At 38.8% G+C, this 22,876-nt stretch overlaps 1 long non-coding RNA gene across 1 annotated transcript in view; it reads left to right on the top strand.

The window, feature by feature from the left end:
* Positions 1-22,876, top strand: part of LOC103876203 — a 60,339-nt gene that overhangs the window by 2,798 nt on the left and 34,665 nt on the right. Inside the window, exon 2 of the long non-coding RNA XR_635329.3 lies at positions 20,642-20,718. This is a non-coding gene — a long non-coding RNA (uncharacterized LOC103876203). The remainder of the gene's footprint in view (positions 1-20,641; positions 20,719-22,876) is intronic.

Here is a 22,876-nt window from a genome sequence, read left to right as displayed (position 1 = left end):
ACCCAACCCTATGAGGCTCTGCCTAAAGAACCAATCAAGCTTCCCACTTTGATATTTTAGTGACTGTAGCATCTTGTTCCTCTTCTAAATTAAACACCACAGATGCTCCCATTTCATGGCTGTGTAGGCACGATGGACTCACCACTGCCTTCCATACCACCACCTGCTTTATACAATAATTTTCCAATTCTAGTTGTCAAAAACTAAGCTATACAAAACTCACAAATCCATTATTATCTTCCATGTAGAGATAAAAAAGCAAGGAATATGCTTGTTAGCAAACATGCAATACTTTATGAATCCTTGGTGATGTACTTGTTGGGCTCGCTGCTTCTGGGGATTTTGCTAATGCCTCTACAAGTTTTAATGCAGTCCACCAAGCTCTTTGCTAGTAAGCTGATTTCCCCTATTTTTCCTTTTCCTTTTTCTTTCTTTTTTTTTTTTTAAATTATTAAATATTCATTTGAATATTTAATAAAACCTAATTAAATATTCATTTGAATTAGGTTTTAAACGTGGTGGAGGCTTTTAAAAAAAAAAAAAAAAGAAAGAAACAGACAGGGTCTCCCTTTGTTGCCCAGGCTGGAGTGCAGTGGTTATTCATAGGCACGATGATGGCTCACTGCAGTTTCAAACTCCTGAACTTAAACAATCCTGTCTCAGCCTCCTGAGTAGCTGGAACTTATAGATGCACACCACCATGCCTGGCATCCCACGTATTTTTCTAAGTATCATTCCCTTCTTTCCTAAATTTTCTTCAAGGAAACCAAACTCAGTCCCAACTTTCACAAGCTAACACTTATACAATTAGAATGACATTTAGTTTCTGGAATCAATGTGGAAAGAAATGACAACTCATTTGCTGATTATTTTTCACTGTAATAAATATGAGGCCTTTTATCTCGAAGGAAACACTAAATCCTTGTTTAATATTAATAGCTTGTAAATTATTGTACACGTAATTTCATTCTCTCTTCTCATGTCTTCGTTTTTCTGCCTCTGGCTTTTCATCTTGCTTGTGAATTCCTAGTTTTGTAGTACTTTTATATTATATGATACTGACTTCTTAAGGTTGCAAAAAACTTCAGAACTCAAACAACTATACCTGTAACCCTTGTCTAATGATGCCTATGGCAAAAAAGGACCCATACATTTGATGTACTCACTCAAAAATCATTCCCAGAGAATTCTCAGAAAACTCAGAACAGGGCCTACCCTGAATTCTGAGAACAGGACCATTTTTAAGTCCTTTAAGTCCTTCATTGGTACCCTTCCTCTTACTTTCTTTTCTTTCTCACCTTTCTCTTTTTCTTTCTTTTCTTTTCCTTTTTTTCTTTTCTTTTCTCCCTTCCATTTCCTTCTTCCCTTCTTCCCTTCCCTTCCCTTTTTTCCTTTCTCTTTCTTTTGTCTTTCTCCCTTCCCCCTTCCCTTCCCTTGCCGTGTCTTGCTCTGTTACCCAGGCTGGAGGGCAGTGGTTCCATCATAACTCAGTGCAGTCTTGACCTCCTGGGCCCAAGGAGGATCCTCCCGTCTCAGCCTCCTACAGGCATACACTATCAAGTCCAGCTAATTTTTTTTTTTTATTTTTTTGTAGAGACAGGGTTTCACTATGTTGCCCAGGCTGGTCTGGAACTCCTGGCTTCAAGTGATCTTCCTGCCTTGGCCTCCCAAAGTGCTGAGATTACAGGCATGAGCCACAGTGCCCGGCCAACAGCCTTACCTTTATGTCCCCAGTCACATTATGTCAAATATTTCAGAATGCTTCTTTGTTCCAAATTAAATACATGTTCATAAATTTACTGCTTTGATTCTTTGGATAATCTGTCAGGTCTACTATAGGAGAGATGATTTTTGTTGTTTTTCTTGTGAAAAATTTGAAAAATAAGTTGAATGGTTGGCATACTGCTACATTTTATAGCCGTTCAGTTAAATATTCATTTGAATTAGATTTTAAATGTGGTGGAGGCTCTTGAAATGCTAGTAGTTCCTAGATTCTGTATCATTAGTGTCTCACACATTAGAAATAGCAGTACTTCTGCTGGGAAATATATCATCTAAGAAAGTCTTGGCTACGCTACCTGCAGGTCTTCTATTCATATGTAGTAAAAGAAAAACAATAAAAATGATCTCTTCTACAAGATTATCCAAAACTCCTACAGCATCCCTCCAGGCATCAGCTGAGGGCTCTTATCCAAAGTCGCTTACTGTTGCTGGAATTCTTTTATTCTGCCAGGATCCAGGCAGTTGCTGCTGCCATGATCTAGTCCCTAATGACCTGTCTCTTCAGCTTGGCCAGCTAAGCTCTCTCCTGCTGGCACCCTGGCCCTGCCCCTTCTCTGCTCTCAGGTAACAGAGAAAGAGGAGTTGTGGTTGGCCCTGGACCCTGGATACAGACCCAGGGGAAGTCTAAAGCTCTCCACTCTGTTCTTCAGCCAGAGGCCACCAGCATCTGCATCAGCCCTAATTGGCTCTAGAGGTACAACTGATAGGTCTCCTCCTCTTTTATCTCTGCTCAGTCATCATAGTGTCTCCCCATCAGGGTCTGTGGTCTCCTCAGAGAGACACACCCTCCTCCCTATCAGGGCCGTACCTGGCTAGAAGAGTTTGTTTAAACATCTGCCCCTGCAGTGCCTACTGGGTGGTTTCCTGTCTTTGTGTCCTTCTCCTAAATTGGAGCCACTTCACCCCAGTCATCTTGGAACCTGACTCAAGAAATGGCAGTTCCATACCTATTTCTCTGGACACACAAAGGGGTCCTGTCTCCAGGGTAATCTCCAATTGGATCACTCCCTGTTTCACTTAGACTCTGGTGCCCCTCCTCCCAACGAGGATGCATATAGAATAGAATTAGGCCCTGATCCCAGACAAGCAATCTAGAAGTCCATTCTCATTGGTTGACCTTCTGTGGTGTTCCTGAAATTGCCTTGTAGCCAATCAGACACTAAGTAAACCCAGGAGCCTTGGAACCTCTGGACCTCAGTGTTCCTTGACTCACTGATTTTCCACTGGTCTGGTGCCTCAGAAGAACCAGATTCTCCTGTTCAGTCATCGCTTCCCTTCTGCTGCCTACCTGCTTTAGAAACTAAGCCCTGTCTTACTTTGTCAATTCTGTATTTATACCCCCACACAACACTGAATGGCCACCGGCCTCTAGATGGTTCTCCTACACTTCAGTCTTTTACTGCTAGCCTGCCTGCCGAATTGGAAACCCTGGTATGAACATTTCCAAAATTAGAAACCAGACTGCACCATCTCCAGGGGCACTGTGCCTGCATCTCTCAGCACTTAGTCAACCCAACCTCTGCAACTGTCCCAGACACCCTTCCTTCCAGTCTCTTCTCCTCCCCTCCCCCACATTTCTGGCTATGTGTGATTTGGACTTTTGCCTTCCAGTCTTTGCCCAACCTTGCTGAAGTCTTAACACACTGAACCTCCCCTGCCCAAACTATGCCAAGCAGAAGAAAGACCAATTCAAGGGTTACATAAACCCTTCATATTCTTTTAGAGGCCTCATCCCACACACTATCAAACACTGGAAAATGTAGTCCTATCCCACATGAAAAGCACAATGTTTTGTTATGAAAAATTAAAAGAATTCATATAATTTTCCTCTTGAAGTATTTATTAATTTCATTTTACAGTCTGCTTTGTATTTTAGAGCCAGGGCATTTTCTTGTCCAGCTCTCAAACAATTTGGTAAGACTGGGAAAGGCTTATGAGCTCTGGGCACTGCACCTACCGTGAGAACTTGAGCCTCAAAGGATTAGAAAAATGCCACTGGGAGGGAAGCAAACACTTACACACGTCTCTATGACACAGTTCAAGCCCCTCACCCCCATCATCACTTAAATCTCTCTCTTGCCCAGTTTCTATATCCTAATGGGCTTCTTTGCCTGATCCTCTGTCTTGGCTCCTCACCTTCTGCCAGTAGCTGTCAGATAAACACTCCCCTTACTCCCAAAGCGAGCTGGCCTGCCTGGATTTCAAGAGTTTCACCAGCCCCTAGATTCCCTTTCAAGCTCTTGTTCCATCTCTGAGGACCCTGCCCCCAGGCGACTGCCGCTTTGGACTGTGGCATTTGTTTGCTTGACCCTGTAGAAATGATAACTGGACTCTCTCAAGGCTGCAGCTTCATCTGGCTCTCTGGAGCCCCTTTCAAAGCCCTGGTCTGGGACTGCATATTGGGTCCTTCAGTCTTGCCCTGCCTTCTGGGACTGACCAGCAAAGGCCACTTGTGTCCCAAGTAGGACAGCTACCAGAAATCACACTTCACATTTTCCTACTTAAGGTGCCTGTTACATTTCCCTGTGCTTTGAGTGTCTCCTTCTCTAAAGGAGCCTTTTATGACTCAATTACATGTGGCATCCCTACTACACTTCTCTGTGGCTTTTCTGATCATTTATGCAGATTTATGCAGATTAAGAACATATACAAGAAAGTCAAAGTATCCCCAGCAATTACCCCAGATTACATCTCTTCTAAATGTTAACCATTACTCAGTTGAAATAGCCATTAATAGTTGGCTTTTTTGTTCCAGGATTTCTGAGGTCTCTATACTAGTGATTCTGCAATTTCAATATATTTCTTAGAATTGAATTACACGTATTTTGGGTACACAGTGATCTAGTTAAGAGGGAGAATCTGCAATTATATATTTTTGTCTCTTTAGTCTCCTTTCTCATTTTTTTCCCCAAAAAGGAAATTAGACTAGCTTTTTAAAAATGGTGTTCTGCTACAGTGTGCAATTTTGAGAGGAAAGGTGATGAATGCCTTTATTTTCATGTCGTCAAAAGCTCAGCAAGAATTTTCCTCTATTTTGACCGTGGAGCCTACTGTGTGCAAAACAGGTGTGACAAAATCCCACCTATTAGAGCTGTTTTCTATTTTCTATTAAAAAAAAAAAAACTTTTCTTTCTGTGATAATCACTTAACCCTACGAGGCCTGGATATTTATACAAAAAGGTACAGGGCTTCATTTGTCAAATACTCTTTCTCTTCTGAGTTTGATTTTTATTTTAGTTATTTAATTGTTTGGTCCAAGATAGACTTAAAACATCTTATTTTGAAAGAAAACATGATTAAGCTCCTGGAATATTTACTTGATCACTTGAACCAATCCATGGTGTTCCTCCATTGGCATTCCTCCGCGGGACATGTGATGACTAGCCTGCTAGTCTTGGAAGATACTCCTCCCCTGCCCTTCTCTCTCCTTATCTCAGCTGGCTTCTGTAGGCTGTTTTCCAGACCCCTGTGTCAGCTGGCTTCCTACTGGGCTAGGCTAACAGGGAGCACTGTCCGGTGACTGGAGGGTGGGAAAAACCAATGTATCTCCCCATCTCTTTCTGCCTTAGGCACCATCCCCTGCAGCAGCTCTCTCCCCAAAGGCTCCCTCTCTTGCTGGACAGGCCTACCATGAAATCAGCGCTGGGATCTGACAATACCACCTCCTCCTGCCACCTACTAAAAAGTGTAATAGTTTCCTGTGGTTGCTTCTCCAGGGAAGAATTTCCCCTGGATTCTTCTCAGTTTTTTCATCACCTGTGCAACAGATTCCTTGTATCACATTCTTTGTTCGAAGAAATAAGTGTGGTTTCTGTTTTTCTAGTTGAATTCAGCAGATTCATGCATTTTGTGTTTTCATAAGGGTCTTACCCTGCTTAGGGGAGAAGGAATGATTTTCACAGGAAAGCAGTCACATTCAGTTTAGGAATCTGCCTGTGCTTCTCCAGATGGCTTTAGTAATGTCATTGTTTTTTCCACCTCTTACTCGCCATACTTGCTCCTCACCTCCCATATCCAACCTATGTCTCTCCTGCTTCCTCCATTCTTAGAGCATATGATACCTATCTTCTGGGGTCACATTCCCAGAGGTGCACAATGATTTGTTTTTGTTTATTTTTACATTTCTTTTCATATAGTGTCCTTAACAGGAGTGTCACTACTGTAGGATAGGATAGCAAAAGAGCACTGGGTTTTTCATTCAGAATGCGAATCAGTATCACTTGTTTGAATCCTATTCTTGTCCTGCACAACAGTGCCCTGGATAGCAGAACAGAAAAAAAAGATAATTTCACCACAAATCTATGAGGAGAAAATGAGATGAAACATATGAAAAGATTGTGCAAAAGATAAAAGGCTAAAAGAAAAGAAAAAAGACCAGGTATGGTGTTTCATGCCTATAATCCCAGCACTGTGGGAGCCCAAGGCAGGAGGATCACTTGAGCCCAGGAGTTCAGTACCAACCTGGGCAGCATAGAGAGGTCCTGTCTCTATTAAAAAAATTTTTTTTAAAGATAAAATGCTAAGCAAATAAGAAGTTATTGTTTTGAAATAGTAAATAAGCCTAAATTAGCTGTTTTTCTTGAAACAATTGTAATTTTAAAAGTTACCACAAAGGTATTTCTCAACTAGAATTTATATGGAAGCTTAACATCACAGAGTCTTGATCTAACATGATTTCTCAATTTCAGTTCTATTGACATTTGAGGTTGGATAATTCTTTGTTGTTGGGAGCTGTCTTGTGCATTGTAAGATTTTTGGTGGCATCTCTACCAGTAGCACCCACTTGTCTAGTTATAACAATCAAAACATTTTTCAACATTGCCAAAAGTCCCCTGGGGGAAAAAATGAGAGAGACAAATGAGCCCCAAATTGAAAACCACTGATCCAACAAAACCTACTTGGAAAAATGTCACTTCTTTTTAATATAAGTTGTTACAACAAACAATAATTAAAAGAAGTCTGGTTTTTCATACATTATTTGGGAAAAGTCTTTTAAAAATGCAGTTCAGTCATGAAATATAATCTTAAAGATCCATAAACTCTACAGTGAAAGTCAGTGGTGATTGTCACAGCAGTGGTGTGTGTAAGTAAGTGTTTATGTTGGAGAAGCTAATCTTCCTGTTAAGTATTGTGGTTGGACGACCTGACCAAGATGGCCTTTCTTCTTCATACAATTAATACCATTGTTATTTTTACTAGGTGTTAAAAAATATACACTAACACTTTATATCTGACTTTTGTATGTTGAAATCCTTTGATGTCCTTTAAAAGGCAAGGTAACTCTGATTGAATATTAGTAGGAACATATATTTCACTCATAACATGACTCAGATATTCTGGGTTTGTACTTGTATGGACTACCTTAAGTAGGTGCAGGACTTAGAATTTTATGAGCATCACAGCTAAGTCACAGTCTATAGAATCATTCATATTTCAATTCCTAATATGATAGTCTTAGCTACCATTTAATTTCTAAAAAACTGTAAACCAAAGTATAACTATTTAAAGTCTAGAAATTGTTGTATTTAAAATGTTAATTCCAGCTCTCCAAATATGTCTCTTCTAACTTATATCAATAGGTTTCTAAAACCAGTTTTCCATCTCCACTGTGTCAGTTAGCTTTCTTCCCAGCTAAAGAAAATATTGACCAAAGCAAGTTGCAAAACAGGTGAAACTGGTTGTAGTTACTTTTTGCTGGGAAGATAAAAGAGATGTAACTACTGTCCTTGACATGAGTATATTGCTAAGCTTTGTGGACACACATTCTGAGATTGCTAAAATACTTACTGCTTCAGTAAAACTACATTTATTTCCTCATCTGTCATTTTGCATTCTCCTAGTTAATCATCTTTTGGGAGACAATGAGCCTCCTTTGTAGGACTTATAGGCATTAATAATAATATCACTATACAAAAATTAGTATGTGTTGCTCTTCTTTTAAAGATATTTTTGTACGAGATATTTTAATAAAACAATCTTATTCAGTGCTGCTTTTTGTAGTTGGTGAAAAATAAATAAAAACTATCTTAGAATCGAGGCAGGTGGTCAGAGTTTTGGATGCAGACAGTGGGATTAAGTTCAGTCAGAAAGTTAGGGCATTTTCATTTGCTGTCATCCTTTTGAATTTGAAGGACTTTGGACCAAGCCTGCCTCTCCAGTTCACTGTCATGTTCTCAGTTCATCACATTTTACATCTGGCCTACACTTCACATCTGTCAAGCCTCTGTGCAGACATTTGGATCTGTAAACTCTGCCAGGACAAAGCTTGGGCTAGCATCCCGTACTATAAATGACTATTCCCCAGTGGAATATTTTGTTTCCAAAAAAGAAATCTATTTGAGGTATCAGTGCTTGCCCCATCTGTTTTTTAAGATCTGAGAAACAGCTATGTAAATATACATAGAAATGATTTGAGTCAAAGCCCTCATTCTCATCATAAATAAGGAAGGAAAGGCATTGATGATGGGCCATTTCAGAGTCCTCCCTGCTATCTCTGATTTAGAAAAAAATATATGGTCAAGATGGAGTAGTAGAACTAGATTTACCCTCCTACCTGTAACAACTAAACAATAACAAAAACAGACAAAGGACATGCAACAATGGTTTTCTTGACACTAGACATCAGGCAATCAACATGGTGATTCTTGAAATACAGGAAATAAAAGGGATGAGAACTACTGTTGCCCCAGCTTACTAATTTGAGAGAGTTTTCAGGTCATGACATGTGGTAGGAGAACAGAGGTGAAGCCCAGTTATGATTCTGAATTGAGGCAACGTTGCTGAGAGTCCAGGAAGATCAATGCAGTGAGATTTCTTAGGAGAGAGTGACAGAGGAGAGAGAGAGAGCTGTGCAGAGTGAAGCCTGGGGGTCCACAGAAAGATCTCCGTCAAGTATTCAGAAGAGTTTTAATCATGACTATGAAGAAATTACATGAGGCCTAGAAAAGGACCATCTGGAGGAAGTAGACAGAACCTGTGGCCATGACATACATAGGGCCAGGAGGGCCAGAAATAGTGTCTGTTCCCACTACCAGCCAGATTGGAAAAACTCATAATTCACAGGCACTGGATAAAGTACTCAAGAAGGTCTTGCCTCAGTGGTGGGAAATAATTAGCCCTAGCCTGAGAACTGCTTTCAACCTGCCAAACAAATCATAAAAGCAACATCTGAAAAGATCAAACTGTTTCCAAGTAACTTTAGCATCATACCTGTATGAAGCTCAAGAAGATTTATGAGAGTTCAAAAGTATCCAGCACCCAACAACTTCACAAAGTATGCATGCAATCAAAGATTACCAGGCATACAAAGAAACAGAAAAACACAACTCATAATGGGGAGAGCAACCAATCAATCAAAACGGACCCAAAATTGGCACAGATGATATAATTAGCAGAGACAGACACTAAAACAATTATTGTGACTATGTTCCAAATGTTCAAAAAGCTAAGTAGAGATGGAATATATTTTTAAAAGACCCGAATCTGGTTGGAATTTCTGGTGGGAATATAAAATGGTGCAGCCACTTTAGAAAAGTCTGGCAGTTCCTCAAATTTCTAAACGTATAGTTACTACATGACATAGCAGTTCTACTCCTAGGATGTACCCAAGAGAAATGAAAATATTTTTGCACAAAAACTCATACATGAGTGCTTCTAGCAGCCTTATCTTTAACAGCCAAAAGGTGGAAACAACCCAGATGTCTATCATCTGATGAACAGATAAACAAAATACGGGATATACATAAAATAATCAAATATGTTTAGTCATAGAAAGGAATAAATCATGGACACACACTGCAACCTTGCAAACATGCTAAGTGAAAGAACCAGACACAAAGGCCCGTGTGTTGAATGACTTCACTTGCATGAAATGTCCAGAATAGGCAAATTCATAGAGACAGAAAGAAGACAGTGGTTGGCAGGGATTGGGAGATTGGAAAGTGACTGCTAATGAATGTGAGGTTTCTTTGGGAAGTTTTGAAAATATTCTGGAATTAGATAGTAGTGATAGTTGTACAATCTTTTCAATACACTGGATACCACTGAACTGTATACTTTATATGGGTAAATTTATGGTATGTTAATTATATCATAACAATGATGGTTAAAAACGGATTCAATCAGAATCAATATAACTTTCTACTACCATATTAGTTGTATAAACTCTCTTCCATTTCACTCCTCCTATTCTGTCCCTAACCCATCCCATCTTTTCACTAGTACGGTTTCACAAGGTTACCAATGACCTGAATGTATCTAATTCATTGTCAACCTCTGTTCAATTTTTCCTCAATCTCTCAGCAGCATCAAAATCTCTCAACATGGCATCTTTTTAGTAACAGCATCATCTTCTATAGATTTCATGAAATACACTCACCTAGTTTTCTCTTACTGGACGTCATAGCTGCATACTCAAAATCTTCACTTAAATGTCCAGTAGGTATCTAAAACCTAACATGTATATGACAGAATTCTTATCTACTTGCTATAACTACGTCCTACAAATGCACTTTAGGTAGGCCCAAGTCTTTCTTCCCCTAGTCTTTCCCATGAGAGTTAACACATAATCATTTATCCAGGTGCTCAGGCCAAAACCTCAGGAGTTGTTTACCATGTTTTATTGCTGTCTTTCCCTAACCCTACCACATCGAATCCACTGGCAGGTCTTAGTAGTTCTACCTCCAAAAATCTATGTGGAATCTGTCTCCATTCTCCAGTTATTTATTCAGAGGTTAAAGAGGAGGCATGTGGAATGGTGTCTGAGGGATTAGAATCTATCTGGTCTTGTGAGCAATTGTATGAACATTCACCTTTATTCCAAATAAGATACAGAGTTTTGATCAAAGTAATAACATGATCTGACTTAAGTCTTAAAAGGATCACTCTGACTTCTATACTTAAATTAGACTGTGGGGGAAAATGAAAATAAGGAACCCAATCAGGAGGCTATTGAAATTTTAAAAAAAGGATTATGGTTCGTACTAGAATGTTGGGGGCAATGGAGGTGTAAGTGGTGATCGAGTTCTATTTATACGTTTAATATAGAGCCAAAAAGATTTGTTGATAAAGTAGATGTGGAGTGTAAAAGAAAGAGAAATTAAATGATGCCAGGACTTTGGTGTGAGCAATTGGAATGATGAGTATGCCATTTCCTGAGTAGAGGATCATTGAGTGAGCACGTTTGGATAGGCGGATATAAATTTGGTTTTTAAAATTTCCAGTTGGAACTATTTATCAGGTACCAGATAGAGCTATCAAAAAGGATAGTGGATATATAAGTCTGGAATTCAGAGGTGAGATCAAGCTGGATAAATAAATTCTGGAATTTTCAGTTTATATGTGATATTGAAAGCCACAGAGATTAACAAAATCACAATGTAACCAGCACAGATCGAGAAAAGTTCATGGGCTTAGCCCTGGGGGCACTCCAATAGTTAGAATCAAAGAGACAAGACAAAACTAGCAAAGTAGGTTGTGACAAAGTAGCCAGTGATGTAGAATAAAAACCAGTTGAGCATGTTATCATTTTCAGATGAGCAAAATTGCAGCATATTTGACTGCTGTAAAGAGGGAAAATTTAGGATGCAGATAGAGCAAGATGAATTGCTAGAATTATGTCCTTCAGCGGGCAGGAAAGTATGGGATTAGAACACTAGAAGACATATGGGTCTGGATAGGCACAGGGTGTTCATTTACAGTAACAGAAAAGGCGGTAGGTGGGCACAGATGCAGAGCCATAGGTAGGTATTTGGTAGGAGATTCTGGAGGTTCCCTTAGGAAGGACAGATAAGATCATTGAAGAAGAGAGAAAATCAAGGAACTGAGAGGTCATGGAGTTGAAAGAATCATCCACATGAATATTACAATTATCAAGAATTTTTATAGGAATAGCGTTTGATAAAATGTCAGTCAACTAAAGGCTAAATCTTTAAGGAATAAGGAGGAGTGGTCAAGGGAAACACAGTGAATCATAGCAATATTATGATGGGAAGATATGATATTAAAAGCTGGAGTTTTAGGGGAAGAAGAAGAGAAAATGATCTGGAAGCAGTATGGAGCCCCCGACTGGCTTAGTGGTATGTGGCATCTGAGAGAAGATATTGGCACTACTTGAGAGGGCTATAGGAAAAGCTCTGTTTCCAGGGGAGAGAGAAAGACACGTGGAAATATGGAAATGCATGTATTAAGTTTTTGGCTGTCACAGTAGCTAGTGGAATTTTGTGTCCAAAGAAGAGACAAGCTAAACATCCTGAAAGGTAGTGGCAGGATTATATGACATAGACATATGCTACCCAAATGCCAGTAGCACCCCTGTTAGGAATCTAAAAGTAGAAAGAACATTCAGAGAAAAAGCTCGGATTGATTGTCTTAGTTCAATTTCTCGAGAAACAAATCTCGATTTTAAGTAATTGATTCATAAGTACTGGGAAAACCAGTAAAGGAAGAGGGAAGTGATCCAGGGAAAAGAAGGCAATCATCCAATGGTGCGGTATCGAGCCAAGGTACTGACATGGGCAACTGGAGTTTAACCTTATGGGAAGCTCAAATGAGGAAACCTGAGAAAGAAGAAAAACACACTCCTCACAATTATTTAACCTCAAGAGTGAGATAGCTGAAGTGAATACACACCAACTTCTGAGAGTCATTGATAGGAGGCTGCAGATCTGATGAACTTGAGCATAGCACCGACAGCATCTGTTACGGGATATAGAATAAAGTTTATCTCTAGGATAAATTAGAATGAGAAGACTCTTCTGGGTCTAAGAATAAGTACATGTGTAATATTGATAGATACCTCCAAATTGTCCATCACAGAGAGTATACTAATTTATATGCACCCCAGAAATGTATGAGAATATTTCTTTCTACCCTCCCCAAGTTTATATTCTATTAAACTCTCTTCTTTTTGCTAATCTTTAGTAAATATACATTTCAATGTAATTTTCATTTTCATTTATCTTATTAGGAGTGAAATTGAACAGCTTAATATATATTTAGAAGCATTTTTTATTTTCTTTTCTGCAAACTGCCTGTTAACATTCCTTGTTCATTTTACTTTTAGTTTTCAGTCTTTTTCTTACTAATCTGTAGAAAAGCAATATGAGGTTCAAATATTTTCCTAGTACCTTATGTCTTTGGAGTTTCTTTCTTTTTTTTTTATTTTATTTTATTTTAGATAGAGTCTGGCTCTGTCGCCCAGGCTGGAGTGCAGTGGCATGATCTTGGCTCACCACAACCTCCGCCTCCTGGGTTCAAGCAATTCTCCTACCTCAGCCTCCTGAGTAGCTGGGACTACAGGTGTGCACCGCCATGCTCAGCTAATTCTTGTATTTTAGTAGAGATGGGGTTTCACCATGTTAGCCAGGCTGGCCTCGAACTCCTGACCTCAGGTGGTCTGCCCGCCTTAGCCTCCTAAAGTGCTGGGATTACAGGTGTGAGCCACCGCATCCGACCTGTCTTTAGAATTTCTTTATGGAATTCTGTCCATTTCTCTTCATCTCTTCTACTGATCCAAGCCTCCTTCTCTCAGCTCCCACTTACACTAAACCCTCGCCTCCTACTTAATCTCTCCTTCCACTCTGCCACCAAGATACTATTATTTTCTATGTACAAGACAGGGTGCAATATTAAAAAATATGGATCAGATCATACTACATCCCTACTAAAAATACCCCAAGAACTGCTTCTTAGCACACATAAATCTAGACCCCATGCTATGACCATTATGGCCTGGTATGATTCACACCTTACCTACCCATGTCCTACCCCCAAAATCCATGTTGTTCACTTTCTTATTCATTTAGCAGTCAGCATGATATCACCCTTTGAGAAAAGCCAACCCTTGCCTTCTGAGTCAAAATGGCATGCACACCACAGTGTGTATGAGATACCAGTGAGATACCCACATCTCCAGCTTTCTGATCTCTTTCTGCCTCTTTGTATTTCTCTTATTATTTAGTATGATGCCAAGCACATAATAGACTCTTAATACTTTGTCCAAAAGTATGCCTTAGAATAAAAGGATGTTGTCTTACATTCAAGTTCTTGTAAGTCTTTCACATTTTAGAGCATTTTCTAAATTACTTTATTTTGAACAAATATTATTTGGAGAACACAAACTGAAACAACCCAAATCAATACTAGATTTATTTATTTATTTATTTATTTATTTATTTATTTATTTATTTTTCATTCAACTTTTATTTTAAGTTCCAGGGTACATGTGCAGGATGTGCAGGTTTGTTACACAGGTAAACATGTGCCATTGTGGTTTGCTGCACACATCAACCCATCACCTAGGTGTTAAGCTCCGTGTTCATTAGCTGGTCTTCCTGATGGCCTCACTCCCCCCACCTCCCATATGAAAGGCCTCAGTTTTTGTTGTTCCCCTCCCAGTGTCCATGTGTTCTCATCATTTAACTCCCACTTATAAGTGAGAGCCTGTGGTGAGACCAGCCTGACCAACGGGTGAAACACTGTCTCTACTAAAAATACAAAAATTAGACAGGTGTAGTGGCATGTGCCTGTAGTCCCAGCTATTCATCACATGAACCTGGATGGCAGGGGCTGCAGTGAGTCAAGATCGCACCACTGTGCTCCAGCCTGGGTGACAGAGCGAGGCTCAGTCTCAAAAAATAAATAAATAAATAAATAAATAATTCTATTATAAAGATATATGCACCCCTGTGTTCATTGCAGCACTATTCACAATAGCAAAGACATGGAATCAACCCAAATGCCCATCAGTGTTAGACTGGATAAAGAAAATATATACCATGGAATACCATGCAGCCATAAAAAGGAATGAGATCATTTCCCTTGCAAGGATATAGAGGGAGCTGGAATCCATTATCTTTGGCAAACTAACGCAGAAACTCCTAACTTCAAGTGATCCGCCCACCTCGGCCTCTCAAAGTGCTGGGATTACAGATGTGAGCCACTGCACCTGGCCTATAACAGAATGATTTATATTCCTTTGGGTATATACCCAGTAATGAGATCATTGGGTTAAATGGTATTTCTGCCTCTAGATCTTTGAGAAATCACAACACTGTCTTCCACAATTGAACTAATTTCAATTGAACTAATTTACACTCCCACTAACAGTGTAAAACTGTTCCTTTTTCTCTGCATCCTCAACAGCATCTGTTGTTTCTGGACTTTTTAATAATCACCATTCTGACTAGTGTGAGATGGAATCACTTTAAATCCCTATCAAGATCATTTAAGTGCTTATAGAATTGGTTTAAGGCGGAGGGGCGGGGAGCGGGAATAAGGCATGATAATGTAAACAATTCAGTTTTTCTGGGAGGATTTTACAATTGCAAGAATACCATGTAAACATGCTTTTCAAATCTCACTTAGTGGCAAATATAAATATTGTGAAGATACGGTGAATGAAAACAAATCAAGTGAGAGACAAACCTGTCCTGCAAAATATAAAATAAGAGAGAATATTTGCAAGCCATAGGTCTGTATAAAGAATTAGTATCCAAAATATATAACGAACTCTTACAGCTCCATACCAAAAACCCCCCAAAAGCCTGACAACAAATAATCTGGTTAAAAATGGGCAAAGGATCACAATAGATATTTCTCCAAAGAAGACATGCAAATGCCCAACACTTATATCAAAAGTGCTCAACATCACTAATCAGGGAAATGCAAATCAAAACCACAATGAGATCATTTCCTCATACATATTAGGAGGACTATTAATAATGAAAAAAAGTTAACAAGTATTGGCCAGGATGTGGGAAAAAAAGGAGCACTTGTATCCTGTTGGTGAGAATGTAAATTGGTGCAGCAGCTATGGAAAACAATAAGGAGATTGCTCAAAAAATTATAAATAACCCTGCCATATGATCCAATAATCCTACTTCTTGATATTTATTCGAAGGAATTAATGTTAGGATCTTGAAGAGATATCTGTATTACTAGATTCATGACAATAGCCAAGAAATGGAAACAACCTAAAAGCCTGCTGACAGATGAATAGATAAAGAAAATGTGGTATATATTTACAATGAAATATTATTCAGCCTTAAAAAAGTAAGAAATCCTGCCATTTGCAACACCATGGATGAACCCAGAAGGTATTATTCTAAGTGAAGTAAACCGGACACAGAAAGACAAATACTGCATTATCTTCGTTATATGATGAATCTAAAATAGTCAAATTCATAGCAGCAGAGAGTGGAATGATGGTTGGCAGGGGCTGTGGGGGAGGTATTAATGGGAAAGTATTAGAGTGTACAAAGCTTCAATTATATAAGATGAATAAATTCTAGAGATCTACTGTACAGTATAATGCCTACAGTTAACAATACTGTAATGTATAAGGTAGACTTTTTGTTACATATTCTTATCATACACACATACAATAGTAGTAAGGGCAGGAGAAAACTTTGGAGGTGATGTGTAGATTTACGGCATAGATTATGGTGATGGTTTCATGGGTGTATGCCTACTTCCAAACCCATCATGTTGTGTACATTTAATATTTATGACCTTTCATATATCTATCATACTTCAATAAAGTGGTTTAACAAAAAAATTACACACAAAAAAATTTAGTAAGCATTGACATGAACTTATTTGTTATTCTAGAAACAATTTCAATGTGCAAATATACATAGGCATCATCCTCCCTAAAACACAAAAACAGAAAACAGAAAGTATATATCCTAACATTATATCAATAGATGCTTGTGGCTTGGAACAAAATTTAGAATTGATAGTATCATATACCATTTAAATAATTCTTTAACTAAAAAAATTTTGACAAAACTAAAAATGATATGCTCTGAAACCCACTGGAAGGTGATAAATGCAGCATCAATTTTTTTAGTCTTTGGATGAAGGACATTAGCCTTAAGAGTCACCTTGACCTACAACAGACTTATAGTAAATAAGTTACAAAATTCTGTTTTATTAATCTAAGATATGTTTTTCAAGCAAAGTATAACCTAGCCTATACTGACAAATACAACTGTCTACAATATTTCCTTGAATTAACCTAGCCATCTGAACGTAGATTCATACTGTTTGTATCTTTGTAATGTCCTTTACTTTCTTTTAGGAAAAAAACCAGTGTATAAAATAACACTTATATAAATAAGTCAGTCTGGACATGCTCTCCAGAAATATTCTTACCTACAAGTGTAAAATTTAAAAGACTACCACTTTTGAAAAATAAAAGTCTTTTTAAGTATCATCAATCATATGTTTATATTAATTTACCTTTAAATATTGTTACCACAGTGTCTGAAAAATCAATTTGTAGATCTTGTTTTAAAATATCTGCATTTCTGGCCTGGCGCGATGGCTCTTGCCTGTAATCCCAGCACTTTGGGAGGCCGAGTTGGGTGGATTGCCTGAGGTCAGGAGTTCGAGACCAGCCTGGTCAATATGATGAAACCTCGTCTCTACTAAAAATACAAAAATTATCTGGGTGTGGTAGCGGGTGCCTATAATCCCACCCAGCTACTTGGGAGGCTGAGGCAGGAGAATTGCTTGAACTGGGGAGGTGGAGGTTGCAGTGAGCCATTGTGCACTTCACTCCAGCCTGAGCAAGAGTGAAACTCCACATAAAGAAAACAAACAGAAAAAAACCCTGCAGTTTTACAAGCAATATAAAAACCAAAAAACTTTATTCTAAAATAAGATAGGAATATGCATGGTCACACACACTTGGAATTAGAGATGATAATTTACCAGATAGAGGTCTTTGTCTACACTGTCAATGTAAAGAAACAAATCTCTAGTTTCATAAAATGTGTGTTAAAAATTTTTCACAGGAATATATGCTTCAATAACTTTAATAACATTTTATAACAAGATGTATTTTGTTTGTTTGTTTGAAATGGAGTCTCGCTGTGACACTCAGACTAGGGTGTGGTGATGCGATCTTGGCTCACTGCATCCTCCGCTTCCCGGGTTCAAGCAATTCTTATGCCTTAGCCTCCCGAGTAGCTGGGACTACAGGGGCCCGCCACCATGCCCAGCTAATTTTTGTGTTTTTAGTAGAGACGGGGTTTCACCATATTGGCCAGGCTGGTCTCAAACTCCTGACCTCAAGTGATCCGCCCGCCTTGGCTTCCCAAAGTATTGGGATTACAGGTGTGAGTCACTGGGCCCAGCCTATAACAATATATATTTTTGATAGTAAACTGTATTTTCTATATCCCCATTTTTTCCATTGGAAATAAGGATTTCTCAAAGACTGGCTTGAGCCACCGACCCAACCATCTTGAGACTATCTGCAGAAACACCACTTCTCACTTCTTAGTGCATACCCTGTGGTAATCTGCTACCTCGGAAAACCAGGGTTTTGGTTTACTTATGCTTGGTGGAGAATGATGGCTTTCTCTGGAATAAGGGTAGCACAGTGGAAAGCCCATTATTCCAATTTGGAAATATCCCATTTTAGGTTTCCTATATCCTTCTTTATCATGTCTTCTAGTCTCATCCACCAAGAGACACAGGGAACACATGCAAATTTTTTTACCACACTTCACCAGCATATGCTACCATATCTTTCTGTATAGTGATTTCATTTTTTTTCCTTTGATTACAGTCTTGACTTGAACTTTATCACCAGCCAGAATATATTCATTGTGATATGAAGAAGTTGTATGATTATAAGCATTGGTATGAGAATATTAGAAATTATAAACAATGACTCTCCTATTATTTACTGCTTTATTTATTTATTTATTTATTTTGAGACGAAGTCTTGCTCTGTTGCCCAGGCTGGAGTAGAGTGGCGCAATCTAAGCTCACTGCAAGCTCCGCCTCCTGGGTTCACGCCATTCTCCTGCCTCAGCCTCCCAAGGAGCTGGGACTACAGATGCCCGTCACCACGCCCGGCTAATGTTTTTGTATTTTTAGTAGAGACGGGGGTTTCACTGTGTTAGCCAGGATGGTCTCGATCTCCTGACCCCATGATCCGCCCGCCTTGCCCTCCCAAAGTGCTGGGATTACAGGCGTGAGCCACCACGCCCGGCCATACTGCTTTATTAAGAGGAAAAAGATGTGTATTATTACCGACACTTACTCTACAAGATCTATTTAAATTTTAATAATAAAGTTGTTTTTGAGAAGACACTCTTTAATCATCTTAATCTAGCTTGGAAATTTCACAGAACTCAGTTACTGAATTAATGTCTATGGCCTGGTTTATAATAACATAGCTTAAATCAGTCACAGATCTGGAAGAGAAGCAGCATGGTATGGTAGATCAAGACCCTCCACAAGAGGCACACATGTCCTGGATTCTCTACCCTCTTATTTGCTGTGAGACCTGAGCATAGCACTGAACTCCATAAAATGAAGGCATGTATCTACTTATCGTTTATTGGTTAGAATATAGGGGATAGGGCAAGATAATCTTTTCAGACCTCTTATAGCACTAAAACCATTGGCTGCTATATTAGAGTTAAATTAAAAATTGAAAGTTGCAGAAATTACTTGACTCTTTGGAGGAGATCTGTTTATCCAGAAATGATGTGCCTATCTATCCCCAAACCATTAACTAGATAGAAAAAGTTACCTATCCTCTTAAAAAAAAGTATCCCAACTACTAAAGGATATTTTAATTTTAATTTTTGTTTTTAAATAGTGGAACTTGGAGAAATGAAATAAAGAAAAATCACTGAATGAATATTCTGTGAATCAGGACAGCCTTTATAAGGGGTGACTTCATAATTTTTTCCTTGCAAGTGTAACAGATGGACAGATGAAGATGTATTCCAAGTTTTCCAGGTCCAGGTTTACTGTATCTGCGGACTAAGGGGAAAGTAGTTGGATTGGGTTGCTGAATAAAGCTCTTTTGGTAGGCCAAGACATGTTTCCATCCACTTTAAGTCTTCTCTTACCAAAGAAAGTAGAATGACAGCCTATTCAGACTTGGAAAAGTGCTGATTGATACCCTGCCATTCAACATCCTGCAGCCAACACTGCGGGATTAGTTGGAATGAAACAGGAAAAAACAAAACAACGACAAAAACACCTTCAGCCACTTCATTAACTATATAGCTATTTAAAATCTCTTTTTGACTAGTTGCTTTTCTTGATGACTTCTTCAGACATCTGTTTTTTTGGTTTGTTTGTTTTTGTTTGTTTTGGTTTTTGAGACAGAGTCTCACTCTGTCACCCAGGCCAGAGTGCAATGGTGTGGTCTCAGTTAACTGCAACCCCCACCTCCCGGGTTCAAATGATTCTCCTGCCTCAGCCTCCACAGTAGCTGGAATTACAGGTGTGCACCATCATGCCCGGCTAAATTTTGTATTTTTAATAGAGACAGGGTTTCACCATGTTGGCCAGGCTGGTCTCGAACTCCTGATCTCAGGTGATCCGCCTGCCTCAGCCTCCCAAAGTGCTGGGATTACAGACATGAGCCACTGCACCTGGCCCCAGACATCTCATTTTATTTCCCAAGTTTTTTTCAAAGGCTAATGAGATATTTTTTCATACTCTACTGGAAAAATAAAGTATAGATTATTTATGTCCTTGCTTTGATCATCATTTCCATGACTGTCCAGTAGGCTTCATGAACTATTACTGAGCTCAAAACATAACAATTCCTGTTACCACACTGAACAAATATCTTGCTGAGTAAATGTGCAGAAGTTTCTTTTCATTCACCTGCTCAGGAGCACAGTTCCTGAAAATGTGTAGTGTAGAACTCCCATAACCCTATTCATTAAAAACTCTGATTCCTCACTGACAAGGGTTCCTTGGAAACAACATATATAATAGCTTTGAAATAGGACTCGTGTTGCTTCTTTTTATGTAGTTACAAATATGTGCCTGTTGTCCTTAATGAACTCATTTTCTTTACTTTTGTGTTCTCCAGGTCCATCCAGCTGAAGTCAAAAATGCCCCTCTCAAGCTGCCCCCAATGACTCCAGTTTCCTAGCAGAGCCTAACCAGGTCAGGTAGTAAAAGCAATTTTCTTAGCACCACCTATAGACAGAGTCTAGAACTATTCTTCCTAATTTGTACTTGGCATGGCCCTGCCAAGCTCCTGGAGCATATAAACCTTTTGTTGCACGGTTTTTGTTTCTCCCCTGTTACCCACCAAATTAATTCAGATCATCAATTTGCTATGCTTTCCTTGCTGGGCTTGAGATACTCCTCAAGCTGCAATTAACTTGGCTGTGACTCCAACTCCCTATATGGCTTGTACCAAGCCTCTCTCCTGTGGATCCTGGCTCCCATCAAGAAGTTTGCTGTGACAGGAGTTATAATCAACATCAGATGGATTTCTGATGCTTTCCCTACCTTACTGATGGGGACCCTTACTGATGGGGTCTCAGCATTGGGCTTCCATATTTTTTTATTTTTGGGCATTGGAATTCCTGGCTAGTCCCTCAGAAGCTAGCTGTTCAAGATTGGCATGTCTTATGTTCTTCAAAGTCTCAGCTTCTGCTCCTTTCTTGTTGATACAAATTGCTAAGGTACCAGGATGTCTCATGTCTCAGTCTGCCTAATTTGTAATACTATAGTGCTTTTCCCTATATACACATATAAATGCATTTGTTTTTTATTACTGTAAGACAAAATATACTAAAGAATAGGGCATTGTATCTCCAACTTTCATTAGAATCCTCAGATCATGATGTGGAAGAAATATCTTGAAGGCTCTGAAGCCACTGCTTGTTTGATCCTTGAGAGCCATAACTACTATCTGTAACTTGTTCATGTACTTCTACATCTATGACTCACCTAAACAAAATTTCATAAACCTACCTGAGGTCCAATAGAATGCACTGCTCTTAATTCCTTGCTTAATTTCATTACTTGATGGTTTCTGGACTACCCAGAACTTCAGAAGTCATTCCTTTCCCTAACAATCTAATTTATATCTAAAGCTGCATTAAATTTAGTCTTTGACTAAGTTGAGCCAAAAACATGAGGCTGATATCTAAATAACATGATTTTACTTTATAGACTCTGATAGTTGAGAGATATCAAAGGTGTCACTCTGGTACCAAAGTTTTATTCCCCACAGCACAACTTTAATAGTTCTGAATTTCTTTCTATCAACTAAACACATTTTTCTATCAACACATGTTTTAATTCCCCTTTGCCTCCTGGAAACCTTTTCCTTCTTGGCATATTACCATGATCATTTTTAAAATGCTATTCAGAAACTTTCATTTTCTCTAATACAATAAAGCATGGTGAAGCATTCGTTGCTCAGACTTTCTTTACTTTGGTTTTTGTAATGGAGAGTAGATTCTTCTTCAGAACGTGAAGTTTATATTAATAGTAATCTCAGGCAAAACCATAATTATGGCACGTCAAGGCTCCAGAACAGTCTCATTGATGTCCCTGCTTCCTGGGCTTACAGTGAACTCCAGACAGACTTCTATGGTTCCACCAATGAACTGCCGGGCAACTTTTGTCTTAGTCACTCAGAATTACTGTCAATATTGTTTTTGAATCTTTCTGACTTTTGTCTTCCTCTCAAGCTGCTAACTTCCACTAATCTGACACGTGTGAGTAAACTTCACCTTATAAGTATCTGTTCCTGTTTCCCTTATGGACGTTAGACATCCTATTGTATACGGTTCACAAGTGTTGTCTCAGGGATTTTTAGTCAGTTACCATCATCAAGGGATTGCCTTTGTCACTCTTTTAAATTTAATGCTCTGTTTGCTTGACACTAGTCTTCCTCTTTCTTTATTTACTTTCTTTTTGATGAAGACTTTGCCTTTGTCAGGCAACTAATGGAGAAGTTCATTCAGAGTTCAACCAGAAAAACAGAACTAATAGACAATATATACTAAGGATTTTTTTTTTTTTTTGAGTCGGGGTCTCACTCTGTCACCCAGGCTGCAGTTGTGGGAGCTGGCTAGACAAGTCCAAAATATGTCAAGCTGAAGCTGATAGGTAGAATTTCTTCTCCCAGGAAAACTCATTCTGCTGTAAAGCTTTTCAACTGATTGAATTAGGGCCACTCAGATGATATAGGATTATCTCTTTTACTTAAAGTCAACTGACTATAGATGTCTATGATGTCTATTTTATCTATTCTTTCTTTCTTGAGATCTGAAAGATTGTCTCCAGTCTGTAAGAAAGCTTG

The sequence above is a fragment of the Papio anubis genome, chromosome 10 (genome assembly GCF_008728515.1).
Source record: "Papio anubis isolate 15944 chromosome 10, Panubis1.0, whole genome shotgun sequence".
In the NCBI taxonomy this organism is placed as follows: domain Eukaryota; kingdom Metazoa; phylum Chordata; class Mammalia; order Primates; family Cercopithecidae; genus Papio; species Papio anubis.
This window is presented reverse-complemented; position numbering and strand designations above follow the sequence as displayed.